Below are 24,559 nucleotides of genomic sequence, written 5' to 3'. Positions count from 1 at the left end.
TGCAGCACCTGCACACATCACCAGAGGCTCTGAGAACAGGTCTGACTAGTCTGGCTCCAACCCCCAAATGCCCAAGCACACCTTCCAGGGGCCAGAGAATTGCCTAGCCCAGTCCACGACAATTGACACCTGAGAATTCCTCCCAGGTGCCTGAGTTTGGGCCCACCAAACCTGCTGCTACCAGCTACCTATGGAACTGGGACTGGCCTGCCAAGCCAATCACAGTCACTGTCAATACCAGGATGGAATTGGAAGCCTTAAGTTTGTCCTGCCACTGCTACCACTATCGCCCAAAGCATACTTCATGCTCAGGAGCCCAAAAACCTGCTCACCCAATGGCTTACTGCTGTCACTACCAGCAACCAAGCAACCCACCTGGAGGTTCAAGAATCAGCCTATCTGGACTAACTAACACTAATGCCAGTATACACTGCCCTAGGTCCCAAGGAAAGGAATATTTGGCTTACCACTGCTGTGACTAGAACCTGAAGACGAGCCTACCTGGCATCCAAGTCACCAGCAAAACTTAACCATAGCCTGTACTAACAACTGCACCTTAAGCCACTGAGGAAATCACAGACACTGCTGACACTTATTATAGCTGAAGAAATAATATGTAGACTACACTACTGCAAACATCCTGAGTTAAAACCAAAATGTCCTGCCCAAGCAACACCATAGATAATATCTTTAGGAAAAAGGTTTTCCCTACAATAGCAAAATAAAAAATTTGAAAAAGTGACTGTCACACCAGATGCACAGATAGCAATTTAACAGCATAAGAATCATAAAAAAAAACACAAGGAAATATAATGCCTCCAAAAGAAAACAATAATTCTTCAGTAAAATATTTGAATAAAAAACTATAAAAATCACACAAAAAAACTTATTTTAATAATATTAAATAAGCCAAATGACATACAAAAGAATGCAGAAAAGCAATACAAAGAAATTAGAAAAACAACTTGGGATACTAATGACAAACTTACTAAAGAGAAATATCACAAAAAAGAATCAAACAAAAATTCTTGAACTGAAGAATTTATTAAATGAAATACAAAATGTACTCAAAAGTTTCAACAATATAATAGATGAAGCAGAAGAAAGAATTTTAGACAAAGATTTTTCAAAAGAATTTGTTTAAAAAGCTAGTTTGACATATGGGACATCATAAAGCAAATAAATATTTGAATTTTCTGATTCCCACAAGGTTAAAAAAAGGGATAGAAATGCTATTTAACAAAATAATGGCTGGAAATTTCTTAAGTCTAGCAAGATATTTAGAAATCCAGTTACAGGAAGTTCAGAGATCCCCAAACAGGCACAATTCCAGAAAGTATTCTCCATAAGACATTGTAGTTAAACTGTAAAAAATCAAAGACGGAGAGAATTCCAAAAGCAGCTAGAAAAACTGTCTAGTCATCTATAATGGAACCCCCATTTGACTAACAGAGGGTTTCTCACCGGAAACCTTACAAGCCAAGAGAACATGGGATGATATATTCGAAGTACTGACAGAAAAATATTGCCAACCAGGGATACTATATCCAGAAAACTTATCATTCATACATAAAGACTGGTCCTACAAGAAATGAGAGTCCTGCATCTGGAAGTAAAAGGACAATATCTACCATTATGAAAGTACATGAAAGTCTAAAGCCTGCTAGTAGAGCAATCACGCAAATAAAGAAGAGAAAGAAATGTTACCAATACAGAAAAACCACCAAATGACAATAAAAAATAAGACAGAAGGAAAAGAACAAAGAATAACAAACGATAGGAAACAACCAGAAATAATTTAATACAATGACAAGAATAAGCTCTTACATGTCAATATAAGCTCTTACATTGAATGTAAATGGTTAAAATTCCATTTACATGGAATTTTATAAAATATATGTTTTATAAAATATGTAAATTTTATAAAAGATATAAATGAACTGGCTATATGCCAATAAATGAGTAAACAAAAATGACTCTGCTATATATTGCCTATAAGAAAACCCATCTCACCAATAAAGACACATGTACAGTGAAAGTAAAGGAATAGAAAATATATTCTATGCAAATGGAAACCAAAGCAAGCCTAAGTAGCTATACTTATATCAGGTAAAGCAGACTTTAAGTCAAAAATAATGAAAAGAGATGAAGAAATTTACTATATAATAATAAAGGTATCAAATAAAAGAATTTAGAAAAATGCTAAGCATATACACACCCAACCCTGCAGTAACCAAAAATATAAAGCAAATCTTATGCCAATACGATAGTAGTTAGGACTTTAAAACCACACTGTCAACATTAAATGGATCATCTAGACAAAAACTTCAGAAAGAAGTATTGGAGTTAAACTCTAATTTAGAACAAATGGACAGAGCAGACATATGCAGAATATTTCATCCTATAGCTACAGAATATACATTATCCTTATTAGCATATGAAATACTCTTTAGGAAAGGCCATATATCAGACCACAAAACACATGTCAACAATTTTTTAAAAATCAGGTTATATCAAGTTTGTACTCTGACCATAATAAAATAAAACTAGAAATCAGAAATTGTTTAAAAACTTCATAAATTGTACAAATACATGGAAATTAAATAGCATGCTCCTGAATTACCATTGGGTCAAGGAAGAAATTAAGAAGAAAATAAAAATATTTCTTGAAACAAATTAAAATTTTAAAAAATCTTATCAAAACCTGTGGAATATGGCAAAAGTAGTACTGATAAGAAACTTTATAGCAATAAATGCCTATCTCAGTAAAGTACAAGTATTTTAAATAAATAATATAACAATGCACCTCAAAAAGAAAAGCAAGAAGAAAACAGGCAGAAAACTAGTGAAAAGAAGGAAAGAATAAATTTCATACCAGAATGAAAGTACTGGAGATCAGGAGAAAAACCAATCTTTGTATTTCATTATATATATAGTATATATGTTCATCATGTATCTATGTACATACATATAAAATACAAAGAATAAATGAAATAAAAACTTTGTTTTCTGAAAAGACAGACAAAATCAACAAATTATTAACTGGACTAAGCAAATCGAAAAGAGGGAGACAGCCCAAATACACAAAATCAGAAATGAAAAAGGAGACATTAAAATTGATACTACTGAAAAACAAAAGATTATTAGAGGCTACTATGAACACCTATATGCTAACAAACTGGAGAACCTAGAGGAAATGGATAAATTCATCAATACATACAACCTACCATATTAGAATTAAGAAGAGAAAATCTCAATAGATCAATAATAAGCAATGAGGTGCACTCAGTAATAAAATATTTCCCAACAAAGAAAAGTCAAGGCAAAATGGCTTCACTGTCAAATTCTACCAAACTGCTAAAGAAACTCTAATACTAATTGTTATCAAACATTACCAAAATATTGAAAAGAAGGAAATTTCCTCTATTTCTATGATGCCAGCATTACCCTAATACCAAAACCAGACGAGGACACAACAACAAAAGAAAACTATAGGCCAATTACCCTGATTAACATAGATACAAATATCCTCCACAAAATATCAGCAAACTGAATCTAACAGCACATCAAAAAGATAATGCAGGGCAAGCATGGTGGCTCACGCCTGTAATCCCAGCACTTTGGGAGGCCGAGGCAAGTGGATCACTTGAGTTCAAGAGTTCGAGATCAGCCTGGCCAACGTGGTGAAACCCTGTCTCTACTAGAAATACAAAAATTAGCCGGGCATGGTGGCAGGCACAGGTAATCCCAACTACTTGGGTGGCTGAGGCAGGAGAATGGCTTGAACCCAGGAGGCGGAGGTTGCCGTGAGCCAAGATTGCACCACTGCACTCCAGCCTGGGCGACAGAGGAAAAGTCTGTCTTAAAAAAAAAAAAAAAAAAAAGGGTAATGCATCACAATGTGCATTCCCCCTCCCTCGCCCCCACAGGGATTCAAGTATGGCTCAACATATGCAAATCAATAAATTCAATTCACCACATAAGCAGAACTGAAAACAAAAAACATATAATTATCTCAATAGTTGCAGAGAAAGCATTTGATAAAAACACTCAACAATTTAGGCATTGAAAATACATACCTTGCAATTATAAAAGCCAAGTATGACAAACCCATGGCCAACATCATACTTAACTGACAAAAGTTTGGGTCATTTCTACTAAGACAAGGATGCCTATTTTCACCATATTACTGGAAGTCATATTTAACATATCACTGGAAGTCCTAGCCAGACCAATTAGACCAAAGAAAGAAACAAAAGTCATTCAAACTGGAAAAGAGAAAATCAAATTTCCTCTCTTCAATGACGACATGATCTTATACACAGAAAATCCTAAACACTTCTCCAAGATACTGTAATTGATAAATCACTTCAGTAAAGTTTCAGATACAAAATCAACCTTAAAATATTAGTAACATTTCTATACACCAATAACATTCAAGCTAAAAGTCAAATCAAGAACTCAATCCCTTTTACAATAGCCACACACAAACACACAGATATGTAGGGATACATTTAACTAAAGAGATTGGTGAAAGAAATCTCTACACAAATACTACAAAACACCAGTTAAAGAAAATACAGGTAACACAAACAGATAAATATCTCATGCCCATGGAATGGAATAATTAATAGCATTAGAATATTAATACTGCTCAAAGCAGTCTATAGATTCAATACAATTCCTATAAAAATATCAACATAATTTTTCACAGAATTAGAAAAAACAATTTTAAAATTTACATGAAACCAAAAGTGCCTGAATAGCCAAATCAATCCTAAGCAAAAATAACAAAGCTGTATGCATCACATTTTCCAACTTCAAATTATAATCCAGGGATATATTAACCAAAACAGTATAATACTAGCATAAAAATAGGCACATAGATGAATGAAATGGAATAGAAAACCCAGAAATAAGTTATTTACCTATAAGCAACTGATCTTCAGCAAAGTTGACAAAATATACAATAGGGAAAGGATATCCTCCTATTCAATGAATGACACTGGGAAAATTCGCTAGCTGTATTCAGAATAATGAAGCTAAACCCATAGCTCTCACCAGTTACAAAAAAGTGATTCATGATGGAGTAAAGACTTAAATGTAAGACCTGGCACTATAAAAATTATAGAAGAGAACCTAGGAAAAAGTCTTCAGGATAGTGTCTTAGGCAAAGAATTTATGACTAAGATCTCAAAAGCAAATGCAATGTACACAAAAATAGACACAGAAATTCAATCAAACTGAATAACTTCAGAGCAATAGTAATAATAATCAACAGAGTAAACATATAACCTACAGAATGGGAAAAATATTTGCAAACTATGCATCCAACAGAGGGCTAATATCTAAAACCTAGAAGGAACTCAACCCAAAAATATAACAAATAACCTCATTACAAAATGGACAAATGACATGAACAGACATTTCTCAAGAAAAGGACATATCTACAGCCAACAAACATATTGCACAATGTCCAACATCAGAGGAATGCTAATTAAAACCACCATAAGTTAGCATCTCACCCAGTCAGAAAGGGTGTTACAAAAAATGAAAAAATAATGTGGGCAAGGATGAAGAAAAAAGGAAACACTTACATTCTGATGGTGGGAATGTAAATTAGTACAAACTCTATGGAGGACAGTATGAAGATATTTCAATCAACTGAAAACAGAAATACCATTTTATGCAACGACCCCACTATAGGATATATATAGGAATAAAAATAAATTATTACCTCAAAAACACACCTGCACTTGTATGTTTATTGCAGCACCATTTACAATAGCAAAATCATAGAATCAACTGAATCAATGGATGCCTGAAACTGGATGAAGAAAATGTACATATACAGAACACCATACAATCATTATGAAGAATAAAATCATGTCTTCTGCAGCAACATGGAACTGCAGCAACATGGAACTGGAGGCTCTTATCCTAAGTGAGATAATTCAGAAGCAAAAAATCAAATACCACATGTTCTCACTTACAAGAGGGAGCTCAAAAATGGGTGCGCCATATGGACATACAGAGGGGTGTATTAGACACTGGGAACTACAAAACTGAAGAGTGGGAGGGGGGTGAGAATTGAAAAATTAGCTATTGGGTATAATGTTCACTATTGAGTTGATGGGAACACTAGATGTTCAAGCCCCACTACTACACAGTCTGTCCGTGTAACAAACCTGTACATGTACTCCTTGAATCTATAAAAATTAAACACAAACAAACACATAAATAATTAAATCTAACTCATACAAATGACCAACAGATATAAGAACAAATGTTCAGCATCACTAATCATCAGATTAATGCAAATCAAAACCTCAAAGAGACATTATCTTACCCAGTTATAATGGCTATTATTAAAAGGAAAAAAATACTGAGGAGGATGTGCAAAAGAAGGAATTATTGATGGTGGGAATGTAAATCAGGCCATCCACTATGGAAAACAGTATAAAGATTTCTCTAAAATAACAAAACAGAGCTTCCATGTGATCCAGCAATCCACTACTGGGTTGATATGATTTGCCTCTGCCCCATCCAAATCTCATTTTGTAGCTTCCATAATTCCCGCAAGTGGTGGGAGGGACCCAATGGGAGATCACTGAATTATAGGGGTGGGTCTTTCCCATACTGTTCTCATGATAGTGAATAAGTCTTACAAAATTTGATGGTTTTAAAAATGGTAGTTCCCCTGCAGAAATTGTTTTTGCCTGCTGTCTATGTAAGATGTGACTTGCTCCTCCTTCCACCATGATTGTGAGGCCTCCCCAGCCATGTGGAACTATAACTTCAATTACTATTTGGATATGTTTGGATACTAAGAAGCCTAAAGATGCTTCCTTTAGTTCAGTTGCTTGCTCCTTGCCTAAGTCTTTGGCCTGGCTCACAGGGAATGAAGTAAAAGCCATTGTCCCACAACAGGTCTTATGGTGGGTATATTTCTCCTTTTAGGAAGGTTTACAGGCTGGTTGACATAAGTACCAACAACTCTAGCACTGGCTGAATGTGTTTTGCCAACTGAGTAATCTAGGTTGATAAGCTAAACACAGTTGGTAGGAGGATATCTTTCTCACCAGAAGCCTTGGCATTGAAGTGATTCTAGTTGTGGGTACACGATTTTATCTTTGTGAACTTCTTGTTATGGATTATAATATTGATAATTATCATCAACTAATAATCAACCAGAAGAAGGGTATTTAATGTACACCCAAGGCGGAAGTTGATTTTTCCTCCTTTTTTAGTAAAGGAAATAACAATTCCAGGTTTTAATGATCTTGATGGTACTGAGTCCCACACCCTGACCAGCTTTTTAGGAATTATCAAAGAGAAATCTGGATTACATTTTAACAATAGGAAATCCAGCTTACTACCCTTAAATTCAAACCAGTATGCTAAGTGTATCCATTTTCCCCCATTTTAATTACACAAGCAAAAGAATATGGCATACTAGAAATCTACAGAAAGCAGGTAGCAATTTTTTGGCTTCTTCTAATTCTGTATACTCAGTAAGAACTTTAACTTATCACATTATTTTAATATTTACAATGTTTATTTCCTAATCTTACCATGACACCCTCAATGAGTTTACATAACTTACCCAATGTCTAACAGCTAGGAACAAGTAGCACCATGGTTCCAATTCAAGTATTTCTGTTATCAGAGCCGCCCCCTCTTTCTAAACTACTCTGCCTTTAGTGACAATGAATCATTTTTCCTTAAGAAAGAGATGATGTTTCATGCTGCATTTGAGAGTAGCACAGCACATCTGATGTAGAGAAAGTAATTGCTTCTTTGTTTATCTATAGAGATGCATACTTTATATACTTCTGCTGAGAGGAACAGGACATAAAGATTCCTACCACTAATAAACTGCTACTGGTTTGAATACTGAGCCTTAATAAGTCCATTCAAGAGCCTTATTTATGAGGCATGGAGTAAAATAATTCTAATATAGTGCATGAAGTATGCAAGGAAACTCATAAACTCATAAAAAGTGAGAATTTATACTTTCGATTCCAAAATATTATCATCTATTTTATGCTTGTCTTCCACATGTTGACTTTATGCTAGGTATTTGGGGTAAAAAGTTATATAAGCATAGTCTCTCTTTGCTTAGTTCCTAGGGCTGCTATAACAAATCACCACAAATGTGGTGGCTTAATATGACATAAATTTTATTCTATCACAGTTCTTCAGGACAGAAACAGAAATCAAGGTATCAGTAGTACCATGGCCACTCTGAAGGTTATGGGGGAAAGATTCCTCCTTGCCTCTTTGAGATTCTGAATATGGCTCCCAGAATTCCTTGGCCTTTAGCTGTATCACTCTGTCTTCACATGCTCTTATTCTCTGTCTGTGCTTTTCTCCTTTGTCTGTTTTAAGGACATGTATCATTGGATTTAGGGCCCTTACAATCCCTGCCTTTACAACTTAGATCTGGGAGGCTTTATTGTTAAGCAGAAGATTTCTAATATAGAAAGTGTGATCTATTTTAGTCCTCACTGTGATGTCATATTAAACTTGAAACTTATGTTTAGGAAGAAACTGGACATGTTGACTAGGGGCCAGGACATTTTCTGGGCACTGGCTATTTCCGTTCCTTCAAAGGCCTGGCCTGCTAACCAAAAAGAGCTCATCTGATATCCACATCACTTTATATGTGGCCCCAAATCCCATAATATTCTTACACAGCATGATAATTAATGGCAACACCAAATCATACATTGCTGTAGCTCAAATAATATTTGGGCTCTTCGCATGACTGTAGATTTGGAGATGTTTGGACTTGCTTGTTTTCAGATGACAAATATCCATCTAAAACTGATAATTGGCTTTTACATAATTTATTGGTTTTATTATAGTAGAGATTGGTAACCTACAGCAAGATTTTCAGATAACCTGGTAATCAGATAACTCAGATAATCCAGGATGATGTTATTTTGATATCCCCAACTTAATTACATCTGCAAAGACCCCTTTTCCAAAGAGAGTCATATTCAAAAGACCTGGGATGTAGGGCATGGCATACTTTTGGGGCCACTGGTCAACCCACTACAATTTCTTCTCCGGAGGAATTCACAATTTAACATGGGAAACTGACAGGCAAACAAATACATGCTAGAATTTTACAGATCCTGTGACAGAAGTCTGTACACGGCATAGTAGGGGCACAAAGGAGTAAAATACATACCATCTGGAGGGAATTCAAGAAAGACTGCATTTAAAAAAAGATACTCCTTCAGCTTGTTCTTGAAACCGAAGAATGAAAATATAGGAGAAAGAAATTGTTTGGGCTTCCTAAGCAGAAGTAATGCACTGTATTTCATTGCCTACAGATGTGTTTTGTTTGGCCCATAACATATTTGCCTACACAGTGTTTAAAAATTAATTGAATTAGTTGTCAACGTTTAAATCCTGAAACATTTTACACAATAATCTGGATTTCCTGCTTCTTTTTAAAAAGTGGAAGATCTAGCATTATTAGTCCTATATTAATTTTTGACAAAAATCAGCTGGAGCTGAATGGAAATACTGCCTTTGAATGAACCTGCACTTTGCAGTTCTAAAATATCCATAAAACTCCCTCTCATTTATGACATAATTAGGCCAAGTGTCAAGTGGCATTTGTTGGTGTTGCTGCTGTCATACTTGTGCTGTTTTCTGCATGATAGAGTTAGGAGTAAAGATAAACATTAACTCTGTCTCTATGAAAAAAAGCTAAGTAAATGATAGAGAGGACTTTGTTATTTTAGAAAATATGAGAGTACATACTGGTATATAGAAGGAAATAACTTTTTTGTCTTTAATATGCAAAGTGTGTCTGGGCTGAAACTAGAAAATGTTCTTATCCTTGCTCACTTGATTCACTTGATTTGTTGATGTTCCCTGTGCATTTTGCTTCTGTGGGTATCGGAATTGCAACCCCTGCCCTTACAACTTAGATCTGAGAGTTTATTGTTAAGCAGAAGATTTCTAATATAGAAAGTGTGATCTATTTTAGTCCTCACTGTGATGTCATATTAAACTTGAAACTTATGTTTAGGAAGAAACTGGACATGTTGACTGGGGACCAGGACATTTTCTGGGCACTGGCTATTTCCATTCCTTCAAAGGCCTGGCCTGCTAACCAAAAAGAACTCATCTGATATCCACATCATTCTATATGTGGCCCCAAATCCCATAATATTCCTGCATAGCACGATAACTAATGGCAACACCAAATCATACATTGCTGTGGTCCAAAGAATATTTGGGCTCTTTGCATGGCTGTAGATTTGGAGACATTTGGACTTGCTTGTTTTCAGATGACAAATGTCCACCTAAATCTGACAATTGGCTGATTATGTAATTTATTGGTTTTATTGTAGTAGAGATTAGTAACCTACAGTAAGATTTTCAGTTAGGATTTGAGATTATGATAATAACGAATAGAATATTTCCAAATTGGAATTAGAAGATAGTTGTGTGACGGAGATTCAGGACTTGCCATTTGGCAAACATCAAAGTCATTGTTTGGTGTGTAATAGTACAAAATCATCTTGCTTAACAGAGAAAGGATATCTGTTGCTCCCAAATAAAGCAATTTTTCTGAAATAGAAGGCCCAGAATTGGTCTCCGATAATTAATAAAGACATCAAAGATAGCAAAATAATTTTTATATCTTAAGGCCAAAACTTACAATTTAATAATTAAAACAAGTTCTGGTGAGCTCTGAACTTGGCAGAATTGGTGGCAGCATATACTTTGGATTTTCCAAATTCTCCACATAAAACAAAGGGGATCAACTAGATAGAAAAACCAGAAACTTTTGGAAATATCTGTTAAAAAAAGAAAAAAAAAAACTTGCAGTAAGCAAGTGCAAAAACAAAAACAAAACAAAAACAACAACAACAAAAACACCAACAGTTGCAAAACTCTTATATAATCACTGGAAATCACGGAAGGGTACTTGACAACAGCTGAATCTGAGGAGGTCTTTGTTCACTCAAAAATTAGTTAATACAAGGGATTATTGTCAGGAATTTTAGGGGCTGAAATTGTGTATTCCCTATGAATTCTAGAAATGGACTATCTGGGGAGCTGTTTTAAAAGAGAACCTAACACTGGAAACAGTGCTGTAAATGGAAGAAGAATTGAGAAGAATAAAATAAAAATAGGTGAAGAATAGATATGATTAAAATGCAAGTGGAAGTGGAAAACAATGCCAAGGAATCTCAGAAAATCAAGCCATTATATTTTAGAGTACACCATGACAACAACAGAAAAGGAAAAAAATTAGAAATATATAACTTTAGAAAAATATAATGTCTTCTAAAAGTTAAAAAGCTAGATTTATATAAAAATAAGCAACGGAAATTTATAAAGCCAAAATCTGATGCAATGCTACTACAAAATGTAGAAAGAATAAAAAGCAAAATAACATCCCTGGAAATCATGAAAGCACACTACATAGACATGCTCACAAAATCAAAGCTGTAATACACAGTATCAAAGCAAGCTAGAAGACATTAGAAAATGATGCCAGAGTGAAACAATATAAAACAGAATTTTAAAAAACTAATACAATACTTGAAAACAGTCAAAAAAGAATTAAAAATAAAACCTTTTTCAGAATTAAACACAAAACATGAATAAAATTAAGAACTAATAAGTGCAGCAAATAATGATTCAAAAGAAATAAATGCTGAAAAGCATAAAACTTTATAACAATATTAAAAAGAACTAAAAGGATTCAAGAGAGAAAGAATATTAAAAATAGGTAAAGAAGATCCAACTTACAAACAATAGAAGTCCCTGAAGAATAAAAACAAAGTGAGAGAATAGAAGAAATACTAAATGCTACCATAAGGAAAACTTTCTTAAAATTAGGGGAAAAGAGAGAAAGAGAGACAGAGAGAGAGAGAGTACTACATATCAAAATTATATGTCAAATCAGGAAAATCAACACCAAAACATATTCTAGTAAAGTTATGTGAAAGAAAAACAAATCATTTAAACAATGAGCCAAAAATAGCTCACAATATATAATTAGACTTTTATCTGACTTCTTGACAGGAATAAGACTGCAACTGCTCATTAATGTGCATTTGTGCAATTAATCTATTAATACATTATAAATGAACTAGAATAGAACATAAATCCATAACATGTATTTTTCTGTATGCATATGTTTATAATCTCCTCATTTTGGATCACCCAGCCTAATGCAATCCACATTTGACAGAGGACAGAGAAAAATTAGGTTGGGTGGAGCCTTATAAACTTCATAACATAACAGTAGGGAGCTGTTTTTGGAGAAGTTTGTTTTTTAGCCAAACAACAACAACAGCAACAATTCTGAGGAAGTAATGGTATATATTCTGAAACTTGGCCTGAAAGACACCAAGCAATTCAGTTCCCTGACCAAAAATAGTTTTTGTTATTTATTTGCCACAAAAGTCAGAACAGTCTGTAACATGCTTTTGGGAAATGAAAAGATACCAAAGTTCAAATGAGGAAAATATATGGAAATATGAGAAATGAAAGACTTGAACCAATTTTGCTTTATCTGCATTTTATAATGAAGAGCTTTAAATCATTGGGATTTTTTTCTGACTATCAGGCTTAGAAACATTGTCATTACAAATAAAACATATGGTGGCCATATTAAAAATGAGAACAACTAGTTTCTTCATTCTTAAGAAAATGCATCATCAGGCTTGATTTTGCCTCGGAACTCTGAAATATGGAATGAAAAGGAAAACCCATGAAAGAACTAAACTTGGGCTTACTTTGTTTTGAAATTAGTATTCTCTTTCGAAAAAAAGAACAAAAAGAGTCATGTTCCTCTTTATTAGTAAATTAGAAGGCCCTTAAGAATTTTCTGAGAAACTTCTGTAAGTCTACCCAACAATACTCTGAAGAATATTTGCAAACTATTCTCACTTAAGATTACAGGCTATCCTGGCAAAATATAATTTTTCTTGATCACAATAAGTAGGTTTGATTCTCAGCTACCTCACCTCTTATGTCATTGTGGAGAAATTACTTAATCTCTCTAAAGCTCAATGTCGTCATCTGTAGTAAGGTGACAACAGTTTTAAAGATTGAACATGATAAAGAGTATAAAGTACTTAGCACAGTACTAAGTACATGTAGGGTCAATAATAATAAAAATAATAACATAAAATGTATATTAATAATATATAAATATATGTTGTTATTTTTATAAATGTTATTAATTATATTCTGCTACTAATTATAAATGTATAATATATTTGTAATATAGTATAATCTTATACTAAATATAATATTATAATATTAGTATCATTGTTTTTATTTGAAGTCAAACTTCTTAATTCTAAATCATCCGAGCTTTATTAGTTATGGCATCTAGAACAAGTGAGAATCATTTTGTGACTTAGATGTTCATCTGTAAAATAGGAATAACAGAGCACTTACCTCTTAAAATTGTTTTTAAGGATTTATTGAATTAGGGTATGAAAAATACTCACATATAAAGAACTAGCACACAGACACAGCCAGCTACCTAAAAGTCAGTGTTATTATGTTTTCCTTCCTTCCTTCCTTCCCTCCTTCCTTCCTTCCTTCCTTCCTTCCTTCCTTCCTTCCTTCCTTCCTTCCTTCCTTCCTTCCTTCCTTCCTTCTTTCCTTTTCTTTCTTTCTCTTTCTTTTATTTCCATCTTTCTTCCTTCCCTTCCCTTCTCTTCCCTTCCCTTCCCTTACTTTTTTTTTCTTATTTTTTTGAGGCAGGGTCTCAGTCTGCTGTCATCCATGCTGGAGTGCAGTGGTGCCATCATAGCTCACTGTATCCTCAACCTCCCAGGCTCAAGTGATTCTCCTGCCTCAGCCTCCTGAGTAGCTGGGACTACAGGCACATCTGACCATGTCTGGCTAATTTTTTGTATTTTTTGTAGAGGTGGGGGTGGTATCCCTACATTGCCTATGCTGGTCTCGAACTCCTGGGCTCAAGTGATCCACTTGCCTTGGCCTCCCAAATTGCTGGGATTACAGGTGTGAGCCACCATGCCTGGTCTATCTTCTGTTCACTACAGATAGTTGCTTTTTGTGTTTTTCATCTTTCCCTACCAAATTGGAGTCTGTGGCAGTGCCAAAGAAAGCATTAGTGGATGAAAAGAACGGAACATATTATCTTCTACCTACATATAAGTGAATATTTTTGTTTTTTCTCTTAAAGAGAAAGCTATTTTCTGCATCCAGGGCTTTGTCATGATTTCCCGCTTGTCCAGTGGCTATATATTACTCCTCTCTTGCCTCTTTGTACTCATCCTTCAGGTCTCCATTTAGACAGCTACACTAGAAAGCCTTCCCTGAACCTCCTCTAAGAGTAGACTCTCATGTACTCCAGTGATGTGCTGTATTTTATTCCCCATTGACTTACACCACATTGACTTACAATTGCCTGTGCAATTACTACCTTTTCTTGCAAAATAATAACCTGCTTGATGGCAGGGACCATATTTATTTTTTCCTCATTATATCCTCAGCAACATAATCAGTTGCCTGGTATGGCATAATATATTGTCTTCATATTTATCAGTTTAATTAACAAGCAGATGAATCTGCACAGACCAGCATGTAACATTTGCATGGCTTGGGGCAAAAGTGTACATTGAAGCCCAAATTAACAGATGTCCAAATATTTAAAAGTTATATGCCACTTTAACAAGTTTTGTTTTGTTTTGTTTTGTTTTTTGTTTTTTTAAAATAAATTTAAGGGGTACAACTGCAATTTAGTTACACTGATAAAGTGTATAGTGGCAAAGTCTGGGCTTTCAGTGTATCCATCACCCAAATAATGTATGTTGTACCTATTAAGTAATTTCTCATCGTCCAACCCCCTGATCCCAATGCTCTTTTGAGTCTTCAATGTCTATCATTACACACTCTATGTCCATGTATATGTAAAGGTGAACTGAGGCTGGAGCCGAACCGGGAACGAAGACACAAGGCAAATGGCAGTGAGAATAGCCTTTATTAGGACTCGCAGGCAAGGTTCCTCGGTCCAAAGATGCGGGCCGAGGAAGTCGAGCTGAGGGAGGAGGGTAGGGGCTTTTTTATAGCCCGAGAGGTAGGGAAACTGGTTGTACAAACAGGGCCTGGGGGGGTCTTGAAACTACTAGGGCAGGAGTCGAGTAAGGGTCATGAGGAAGGGGTCTTTGGAAACTGTTAACCGAAACTGCTGTTTATGAACTTGTGGAATGCAGGTGAGCTGCAGGTCATGGGGGAGTGTGGTTGCCCAGCTGGAACCTTTGACGTATGCAAGTTTGCGGGTGTGTTCAAAGAGGAAGGGAAGTCTTGAACAAAGGGCCTGCTACGCCGGGTAGCGCCACCATGTCGGGTCTAGATCCCTGCCTAACAGTAAACATATTATTTTGCTCCCATTGTACCTGAAAACATACAGTATTTTTGTTTCTGTTTCTGAGTTGTTTCACTTAAGAAAATGTCCTCCAATTCCATCCATGTTTCTACAAAAGACATGATTGTATTCATTTTATGGATGATTTGTATTCTGTTGTGTATATATACCAAATTTTCTTTATTCAATCATCTGTTGATGGACAGTTAAGTTGCTTCCAAATCTTTGCTATTGTGAATAGTGCTACAATAAACATACAAATGCAGGTATCTTTTGGAAATGATGATTTTTTTTTTCCTTTGTGTAGATTCTCAGTAGTGGAATTGTTGGATTGAATGGTAGGTGGTACCATACTGTTTTCTGCAAAGATTATACTAATTTACAACCCCACAAACAGTAGGAAATGTAAATCTCCATACTGTTTTCCATAAAGAATATACTAATTTACAATCCCACAAACAGTGTATAAGTGTTCCCTTTTCCCTGCATCCTTACCAACAACATCTGTTATTTTTTGTCTTTTTAATAATAGCCATTCTGACTGGTATAAGATGATAGCTCATTGTGGTTTTAATTTGCATTTCTCTGATGATTAGTGATGCTGAACATGTTTACCATGTGTTTATCGGCCAATTTTATGTCTTCTTTTGAAAAATGTTTATTCATGTCCTTTGCCCACTTTTTAAAGGGTTATTTCTTGTTTTTGTTGTTGTCGTTGTTGACTTGTTTTACTTCCTCATGTACTTCAGTTATTAGTACCCTGTCAGATGCACAGTTTGCAAATATTTCTCCCATTTTGCAAGTTGTCTGTTCACTTTGTTGATTATGTGTTTTGCTGTGCAGAGCTTTTTAGTTTAATTGAGTCCAACTTGTCTATTTTTGGTTTTGTGGCGTGTGCTTTTGATGTGTTAGTCATAAATTATGTGCCTAGACCAACGTCCAAAAGAATTTTTCTAGGTTTTTCCTAGGATTTTATAAAATCAGGTCTATCATCTAAGTCTTTAATTCACCTTAAGTTTATTTTTTTTATCTGGTGAGAGATAGGGGGTCCACTTGCATTCTTCTGCAGATGACAATCTTATTTTCCCAGCACCATTTATTGAAACGGTTGCACTTTCCTTAATGTATATTCTTGTCGACTTTGTCCAAGATCTTTTTGCTAAAGATATGTGGCTTTATTTGTGGGTTCTCTATTCTGTTCTATTAATCTATATGTCTATTTTTATTCTGTTACCATGTTGTGTTGGTTACTATAGCATTGTAGTATAATTTGAGGTCAAGTAATGTGATGCCTCCAGCTTTCTTCTTTGTGCTTAGGATTTCTTTGGCTATTTAAATTCCTGTTTTGATTCCATACAAATTTTAGGGATTTTTTTTTCCCTGATTTTGTGAAAAATGATGTTGGTATTTTGATAGGGTTTGCATAGTATCTGTAGATTGCTTTGGACAATATGGTCATTTAAACAATATGAATTATTCTTATCCATGGCCATGAGAAGTTTTTCAATTTGTTTGTTTCATCTAAAATTTCTTTCATTAGCATTTTGTAGTTTTTCATGTAGAGATCTTTCACCTTTTTAATTAAATATATTCCTAGGTATTTTAATTTTTTAGAGCCTTTGCAAATGGAATTGAATTCTTTTTTTTATTCTTTATTAGATTCTCTGATAGATCATTATTGGTGTATAGAAATGCAACTGATTCTTGTATATTGATTTTATATTCCAAAACTATACTGAATTTATTTATCAAATCTGAGCTTTTTTGGTAGAATTTTAGGGTTTTCTAAATATAAGATTATGTCATCAGTGAGAGAGATAATTTGTCTGCCTCTCTTCCAATTTGTGTGCCTTTTTTTTTCTCTTTCCTGATTGCTCTGGCTATCACTTCATGTACTCATGTTGAAATGTGAAAGTGGGCATTCTTTCCTTGTTCCAGTTCTTACAGGGAATATTTTTAACTTTTTCTCATTCAGCATGATGTTGGCTGTGGGTTTGTTGTATGTGGCCTTTATCAGGTTGAGATATTTTCCTTCCATGCCTACTTTGTTGAGGCTTTTTATCATGAAAGAATGCTAAATTTTATCAAATGCTTTTTCTGCATGTATTCAGATGATCATGTTATTTTTGTACTTGGGTTTTTGTGATGAATCAAATATATTGATTTTTATATATGAACCATTCTTGCATCCCTGGTATAAAATTCACTTGATCATGGTGTATTATCGATGTGCTGTTGGATTTTGTTTGCTAGTATTTTGTTGAAGATTTTTGCATGTATATTTATCAGGGATATTGGTGTGTAGTTTTACTTTTTGTTGAGTTTTGTCTGGTTTTGGTATCAGGGTGATACTGTCTTTGTAGAACGAGTTAAGGAGAATTACCTTCTCCTTATTTTGGGGGGAACAGTTTTGAGAGGATTTGTATCAGTTCATCATTGTGTGTTTAGTAGAATTTGGCTGTGAATTCATCTGGTTCTATGTGTTTTCCATTGAGAGATTTTTATTTATTACTGGTTCAATCACACTACTCATTATTAGTAATATCTATTATCTTATTTCAATATGCTTAGGGCTATGATTTTTATATAACTAAAATTTAGAAAAAATGTTTAAAATGAATAAATTAAAGTATTGCAAGTGTCTGGGAGTTCTACTGATAGTCTGGAGATATCTGGAAGAGTAATTTTAAAAAAGAGTGGAAATATATGACATGGTTCTGTTGTATCCCCATCCAAATTTCTTCTTGAATTCCCACATGGTATGAGAGGGAAATGCTGGGAGGTAACTGAATTGTGGGGGAAGGTCTTTCCCATGCTGTTCTCCTGATAGTGAATAAGTATCAGGAGATCTGATGGCTTTAAAAGGGGGAGTTTTTTTTCACAAACTCTCTTTAAAGGCCTGCTGCCATCCATGTAAGATGTGACTAGCTCCTCCTTGACTTCCACCATGATTGTGAGGCCTCCCCAGCCCCTTGGAACTTAAATCCATTAAGCTTCTTTCTTCTGTAAATTGCCCAGTCTCAGGTATGTCTTTATCAGCAGTGTGAAAATGAACTAAATAAATATATATGTATATGATAGCTCATTATTTTGTTCTTGCAAAATTATGTTATGTACTAAAATTAAGATATTCATATATTTATTCAAATAATGATAATCAAATGAATTAATGTAAAATGTAATTGTATTAAAACTATTCACAATCTGAATATACATTCACAAAATAAAAAGCAGCTTAAAAATAAAACATTAAGATTTCATGTTTTTGAAAACGTAGTTTTCTTCTCAAATATTAAATAACTTTAAAATTAAAAATTAAGTACAAAGAATAATAAATTAGTAGAAATTTTTAAATTGAATAAAACAAGGCTGACATTTCATTTAATTTTTAATTTGAAATAATTTGCCGTATAGTATATTACACCTAATATAGATAGAATATGGTTATATTCCTATCATGTAGTATATATGTATATATTTTAATACATCAACCACACATTGGAATCCTAGAACTATGTAAGAAATTAGACATATTTTGATATGTAAGAATATATTGTATCCATGCTATGTCAGATAAAGAAACTGACAATTTGGCCAAGTTGTCTTTGCTTTTATTTATGCACTGCACTGTCAAATTCTTTCTCAACTCCAAAATAGCATTCTTCTCCAATATCAGAAGCAGAGCAACCACAAACGTTTAGAGAACTCAGATGCACTTATCTTTTGTTTCAAGGACATAATCACTGAGAAGTAAGTCATGAGATCACATATTTAAGGTTACTGTTTTGTGCTGCAATACTAATGAACACTGTACCTCAAGTCACAGAGGCATCCATAAATTGTTTAATACATTTATTCACTTTTTCCCTGTGTGAAGTCCTCTGAAGAAAGGGACTGTGGGACAAGACCCTTCTTACCTTCACGATACTAAATCTGCATCACCGTGTATACTGTAAAAGTCTTTATGAATTGCCTGAATATTTAATTCCAAACAAAAGTCAGCCCATTGAAGGCAGACACTGAAATTTTTCATTTTTGTTAAGTAACAAGTACAGTGCCTGCTACAAGAACTCACTTAATACAAATGCTTTAAAAAATAAATGAATAATTGAATGAGTAGGTTAATATTATTGTGGTAAGTACCATCTGACTTCCATAGAGACTTAGAAAGATTTCTTCTAGGACTTTAAATCTCTAAAGCATCATATCTTTCCTATTTAGTTCCCAGTTGTTATAATTTACATCATTGACATTGAAAAGTAAAAATGTGATTTTTTTATCCATCTTCACTCAGTAATGACAAGAAAAAAATATTTTCTTGGTTTGGGCTAGAACATCTTTTACATTCTATTTCCATCCATAAATATTAAGACATTCTCCTTTTTCTACCTATGTGTAATCTTATTGCTTAAAATCTGTTTATTATTTTATAGAAAAATATCGTTTTTGTTTTTTTTATGTTTACAGCTCAAACATGTACTGCAAGACTACTAGAGGGCTTGCAATTTTAATTTAAGATGGACATTGGAACTACTGCAGTATCTATCTCAACAACATTTTGAATTTTTTTGAAAAAGATCAGTGATTTTCTATGCAAATGTACATGAAACATACAAGTACACAAGTCCCTATGATGAAGAAATACTAGGAATATTCATAATGGAAAGCCTTTCTGTGTATGTCTGTGCATGTCCTGTATTATCAATAGGGCTTCTCAAGAGTATTAAATGATACCAGGCAAATTTTGTCTGCATTTTAGAAAAGTTTTCTTCTTAGATATTCAAAGAAAGCAGTTGTCAAAAGTCCTCTTGCAAGTTCACCTAATATATTGTTTCCACATGTGTTAAACTTACAGCTTACTGCTAACTTGGAGACAAGAGGGTATCTGGTTGCCAAAGCTTTCAATAATAGGCTGTTCAATTCATTTTACTATGGTGATGTTTGGGAAACATTTTTATTCAACAAATTATACAAGGTAATTTTACGCAAACTTGTAGTTTAACATTAGAGAATCTTTCCACTAAATAAACTCTAGATATTTCATGTCTGTGCTTGTGATGAAATTTTAGAGCACATTCTTTATCTTCATTTCTCAATAAAATTTACAGACTTCTAGATCTTTCAGTTTGGTCACAGACAAAAAAACTAGGTGAATACACACAGCATAAAATCCAGTACATGCTTATGTGTTGCCTACTCAGTGAAAAAATTTTACTGTTTCACTCATCACCTGTATTAGGGTTTTCTAGAGGGACAGAACTAATAGGATAGATTTATATATAAATGGGAGTTTATTGGGATAATTGACTCACACGATCACAAGGTGAAGTCCCACAATAGGCCGTCGGCAAGCTGAGAAGCCAGGAAGCCAGTCCAAGTCCCCAAATCTCAAAAATAAGGAAGCTAAGAGGGCAATCTTTAGTCTGTGTTCAAAGGCCCAAGAGCCCCTAGCAAATTACTAGTGTAAGTCCAGGAGTCCAAAAGTTGAAGAACTTGGAGTCTATTGTTCAAGGGCAGAAAGCATCCAGCACAGGAGAAAGATGGAGGCCAGAAGACTTAGCCAATCTAGTCTGTCCATGTTCTTCTGCCTGCTTTTATTCTGGCTGTGCTAGCAGCTTGTTAGATTGTGTCTACCCAGATTGAGAGTGAGTCTGCCTTTCCCAGTCCACTGACTCAAGTGTTAATCTTCTTTGGCAACACCCCCCACAGACACACCCAGGAATAATACTTTGCATCCTTCAATCCAATCAAGTTGACAACATTAACCATCACAAGTCTACCCTGTGTCAACTTGAACCCATAAACATCTCCTCAAAAAATTGGTTTTTCTTTTCTAACATATCGTCAGGTTGCAAATTTTCTGAACTTTTATGCTCTGCTTCCCTTTTAAATATAAGGTCCAATTCCCAACCACATTGTTGTGAATACACAAAACGTAATGCTTTTAACAGCACCGAAGTCATCTCTTGAATGCTTTACTGCTTAAAAATTCCTTCCACCAGATACTCTAAATCATCTCTCTCAAGTTCAAAATTCCATAGATCACTAGGACAGGGGCAAAATGCTGCCAATCTCTTTGCTAAAGCATGATAAGAGTCATCATTGCTCCAGTTCCCAACAAGTTCCTCATCTCCATCTGAGACCACCTCAACCTGGACTTCATTGTCCATGTCACAATCAGCATTTTTGTAAAAGCCATTCAACAAGTCTCTAGGAAGTTTCCCACATTTTCCTGTCTTTAGAGCCCTCCAAACTCTTCCAACCTCTACCTCTTACCCAGTTCCAAAGTCCCTTCCACATTTTAAGGTATCTTGACAGCAGCACCCACTCATGGTTCCAATTTACTGTATTAGTCAGTTCTCACACTGCTAATAAAGACATACCTGAGACTGGGTAATTTATAAAGGAGACAATGTTTAATGGACTCACAGTTCCACATGGTGGGGGAGGCCTCACAATCATGGTGGAAGGCAAAGGAAGAGCAAAGGTATGTCTTCCATGGTGGCAGGCAAGAGAGCATGTGCAGGGGAACTCCCCTTTATAATACCTTCAGATCTCAAGTGACACATTCACTGTCACGAGAACAGCACAGGAAAAACCCACCCCCATGATTCAAGTACATCCTACTGGATACCTCCCACAACACATGGGGATTGTTACAATTCAAGTTGAGATTTGGTTTTGGACAGAGGCACCCTTGATACTTTGTATCTGATGATACAAAAAATTTACATATTTTACATCAAAAAATGGTCCAGGTATATACATGCTTGTCATTGTGGTACCTGTTTGTCATTAAAAAAAAAAAAAAATGGTCTGTAGTTATAGCTGGAAGAAGATGTCTTATGCATTCTCATGTTTCTCTCTCTCTCTCTCTCTCTCTCTCTTTCTCTCTCTCTCTTTCTCCTTTAACTTGACGAATTTTTCAATATTAAGTATGTGCTAGGTGCTACTGTAGACTTCAAATGGTGGGGTTTGATTCAGAAAGAAGGCAGTTTCTTATATGATGGATCTTATATTTGAAAGACCAACAAGCTGGGCTATTAAGTAAGAAAATTTGTAGGAAAGATAAAGAAGGAGAATAATAGGTGTTAGGAAAAGGACTCAAGAGAGTAGAGAATGGCAAGTTTCTTCAGAGATGTGATGATGTCAGGTGGGTAAACAGGAAGGGCTTCTCTCTGAAGTGACAGAAGGGATGTGCAGCTTCCTGTCTAAAACTGACCCTTCTGCCAGTTCTCTGAATCTCATTCAGTTTTCTTGGAAATCTTACTCTATTAATTTATTATTTCTCTGACTGGTATCTTTCAGCTCCTCCTCTGTACTGAACACCAATGTATTTTTGCATTTAGGCCTCCTTTTTCTCTTTTACTGGAAATATCAGCCATTCTAAAGAGAACAATCCCTCCACCATCTCTAATTGTTTCTATGGCATTCTAAGTCATAGTTTTCTGCCCCCTTTGGATTGTAGTAGGATGGTGCCTACTACGAGCCTGGCCAATTATATTTTATAGTCCTCTACTCATAGCTGATGTCTCAGAGATGGACAGATGAGCCTAATCTGATCAAAGTTCTCTAAGATTATATACGTGCTGATGCTGTGAGAGTGATATTTTCTTATTTCTATGGAATGTGAAACAACATCATTTGGAGCCATAGACTCTCAGTCAGTCCCATTCCTGAATATTGCTGATTTTTGAATCAGTACTTATTTTTTCAGTTTCTTTAATTATTTGATATAAGTCTCTGCAACCAGAAGAATCCTGAATATGTGTCCACTGCTCTGATTTCTTCTTTCCATTATGTAGATATGCTCAATCCTTTCCTGTTAAAAGCAAAATAAATTACCTTTTCTGACACCATGTTCTTATCCAGATACTGTTTCTTTCTCTCTCATTCTCTCACTCTCCCTCTTTTTCTTCTTTTACACTAAGTACTTAATAAAGTTGTATGCCCTTAATGTCTCTATTCCCTTACTTCACCATTTTATTTCTTATTTTATTAACTAGTCATTTTTCAGTCTGATTTCTGTTCCTACTACAGAACTATAAATAATTTGTAACAAAATTATTACTAATGACCTTGTTGCAAAATTGAATGAACACCGCTCAGATCTTGCTCCACTTGATGTGAAATACAGAAATATTTTGTGCTGTTGCTGGTGAACGCATCAGTCCTGACTTGGTTTTCCACTTACCTCTCTACTGACTCTTTCTCCTGGTTATTGTTCACATTTATGTCTCTTACATATTTGGTGTTTCTGTGGTGCTGTTTTTGTATCTCTTCTCTGTGGTTCCTTCTCTCTAGACTGTCTCAAGATTTCTTAGGGTTCCAATTGCCACATATTCTTCATGAACACAAAAATCAACATTTCCTGCCACTAACCTGAACTCAAAGAACCAGACACACATACATATTAATTCTTTAAATATTTTCTATACTTCAAGAGGACCTTAAATGCAATAGGGGCAAAACTCAGCTCATCATATTCTTTCTGTATCTCCATCCTGAGTTCCCCATCTCATTAAACAGTACTACAGACCACCTGTGTTTCAAGCCAGACACTGGCATTTAAATGGCAATTTAACTTAAGGGCTGTTCGGAGACTTAAAATAACATAGAAATTACCTAACAGTTATCCTAGCCTAACATGCTCAATTAAGAGCATGCATGCAAAAAACATGCTCTGAAACAATAAAGAGAATATTACACATTTTAATAAATAAGTCTTTTTACTGTCACTCTCAGTATAAACATCCATTTTAAGAACAGCCCTATTTTAAGAAATTGTGACGTACCTAATATCCACCTTTCACTCAGATAAATAGGATCAAGGTCATTCCATCTCATTTTTGCAGTGTTTCATTAAAAGAAAATCTCCACTTCCTCAGCACAAAACCCTTTCTACTTCCTAACACAGGCTGTAGTTGTGTCTGAAAAATCCCTGCTCATTCTTAAGATTGCATGCCAACCATTGCTTTCTCAGATAAGCCTCTGAACATTGATTCCTTCCCACTGAAGGCTCCCCCAGCTTCTGGTGCATTCCTCTGTAAGAACATTTATCATGTTGTACAGCTATTGTTTGTTTATGAGTCAGTCCCCTTCTGTATGCTTGGAACTTCTGGAATATGAGGGCTTTGTCTTCACCACCACTACATCTCTAAGTTTAAATTG

Source organism: Papio anubis, chromosome 3 (genome assembly GCF_008728515.1).
Source record: "Papio anubis isolate 15944 chromosome 3, Panubis1.0, whole genome shotgun sequence".
Taxonomy (NCBI): Eukaryota; Metazoa; Chordata; class Mammalia; order Primates; family Cercopithecidae; genus Papio; species Papio anubis.
Note: the sequence above shows the minus strand (reverse complement) of the source record.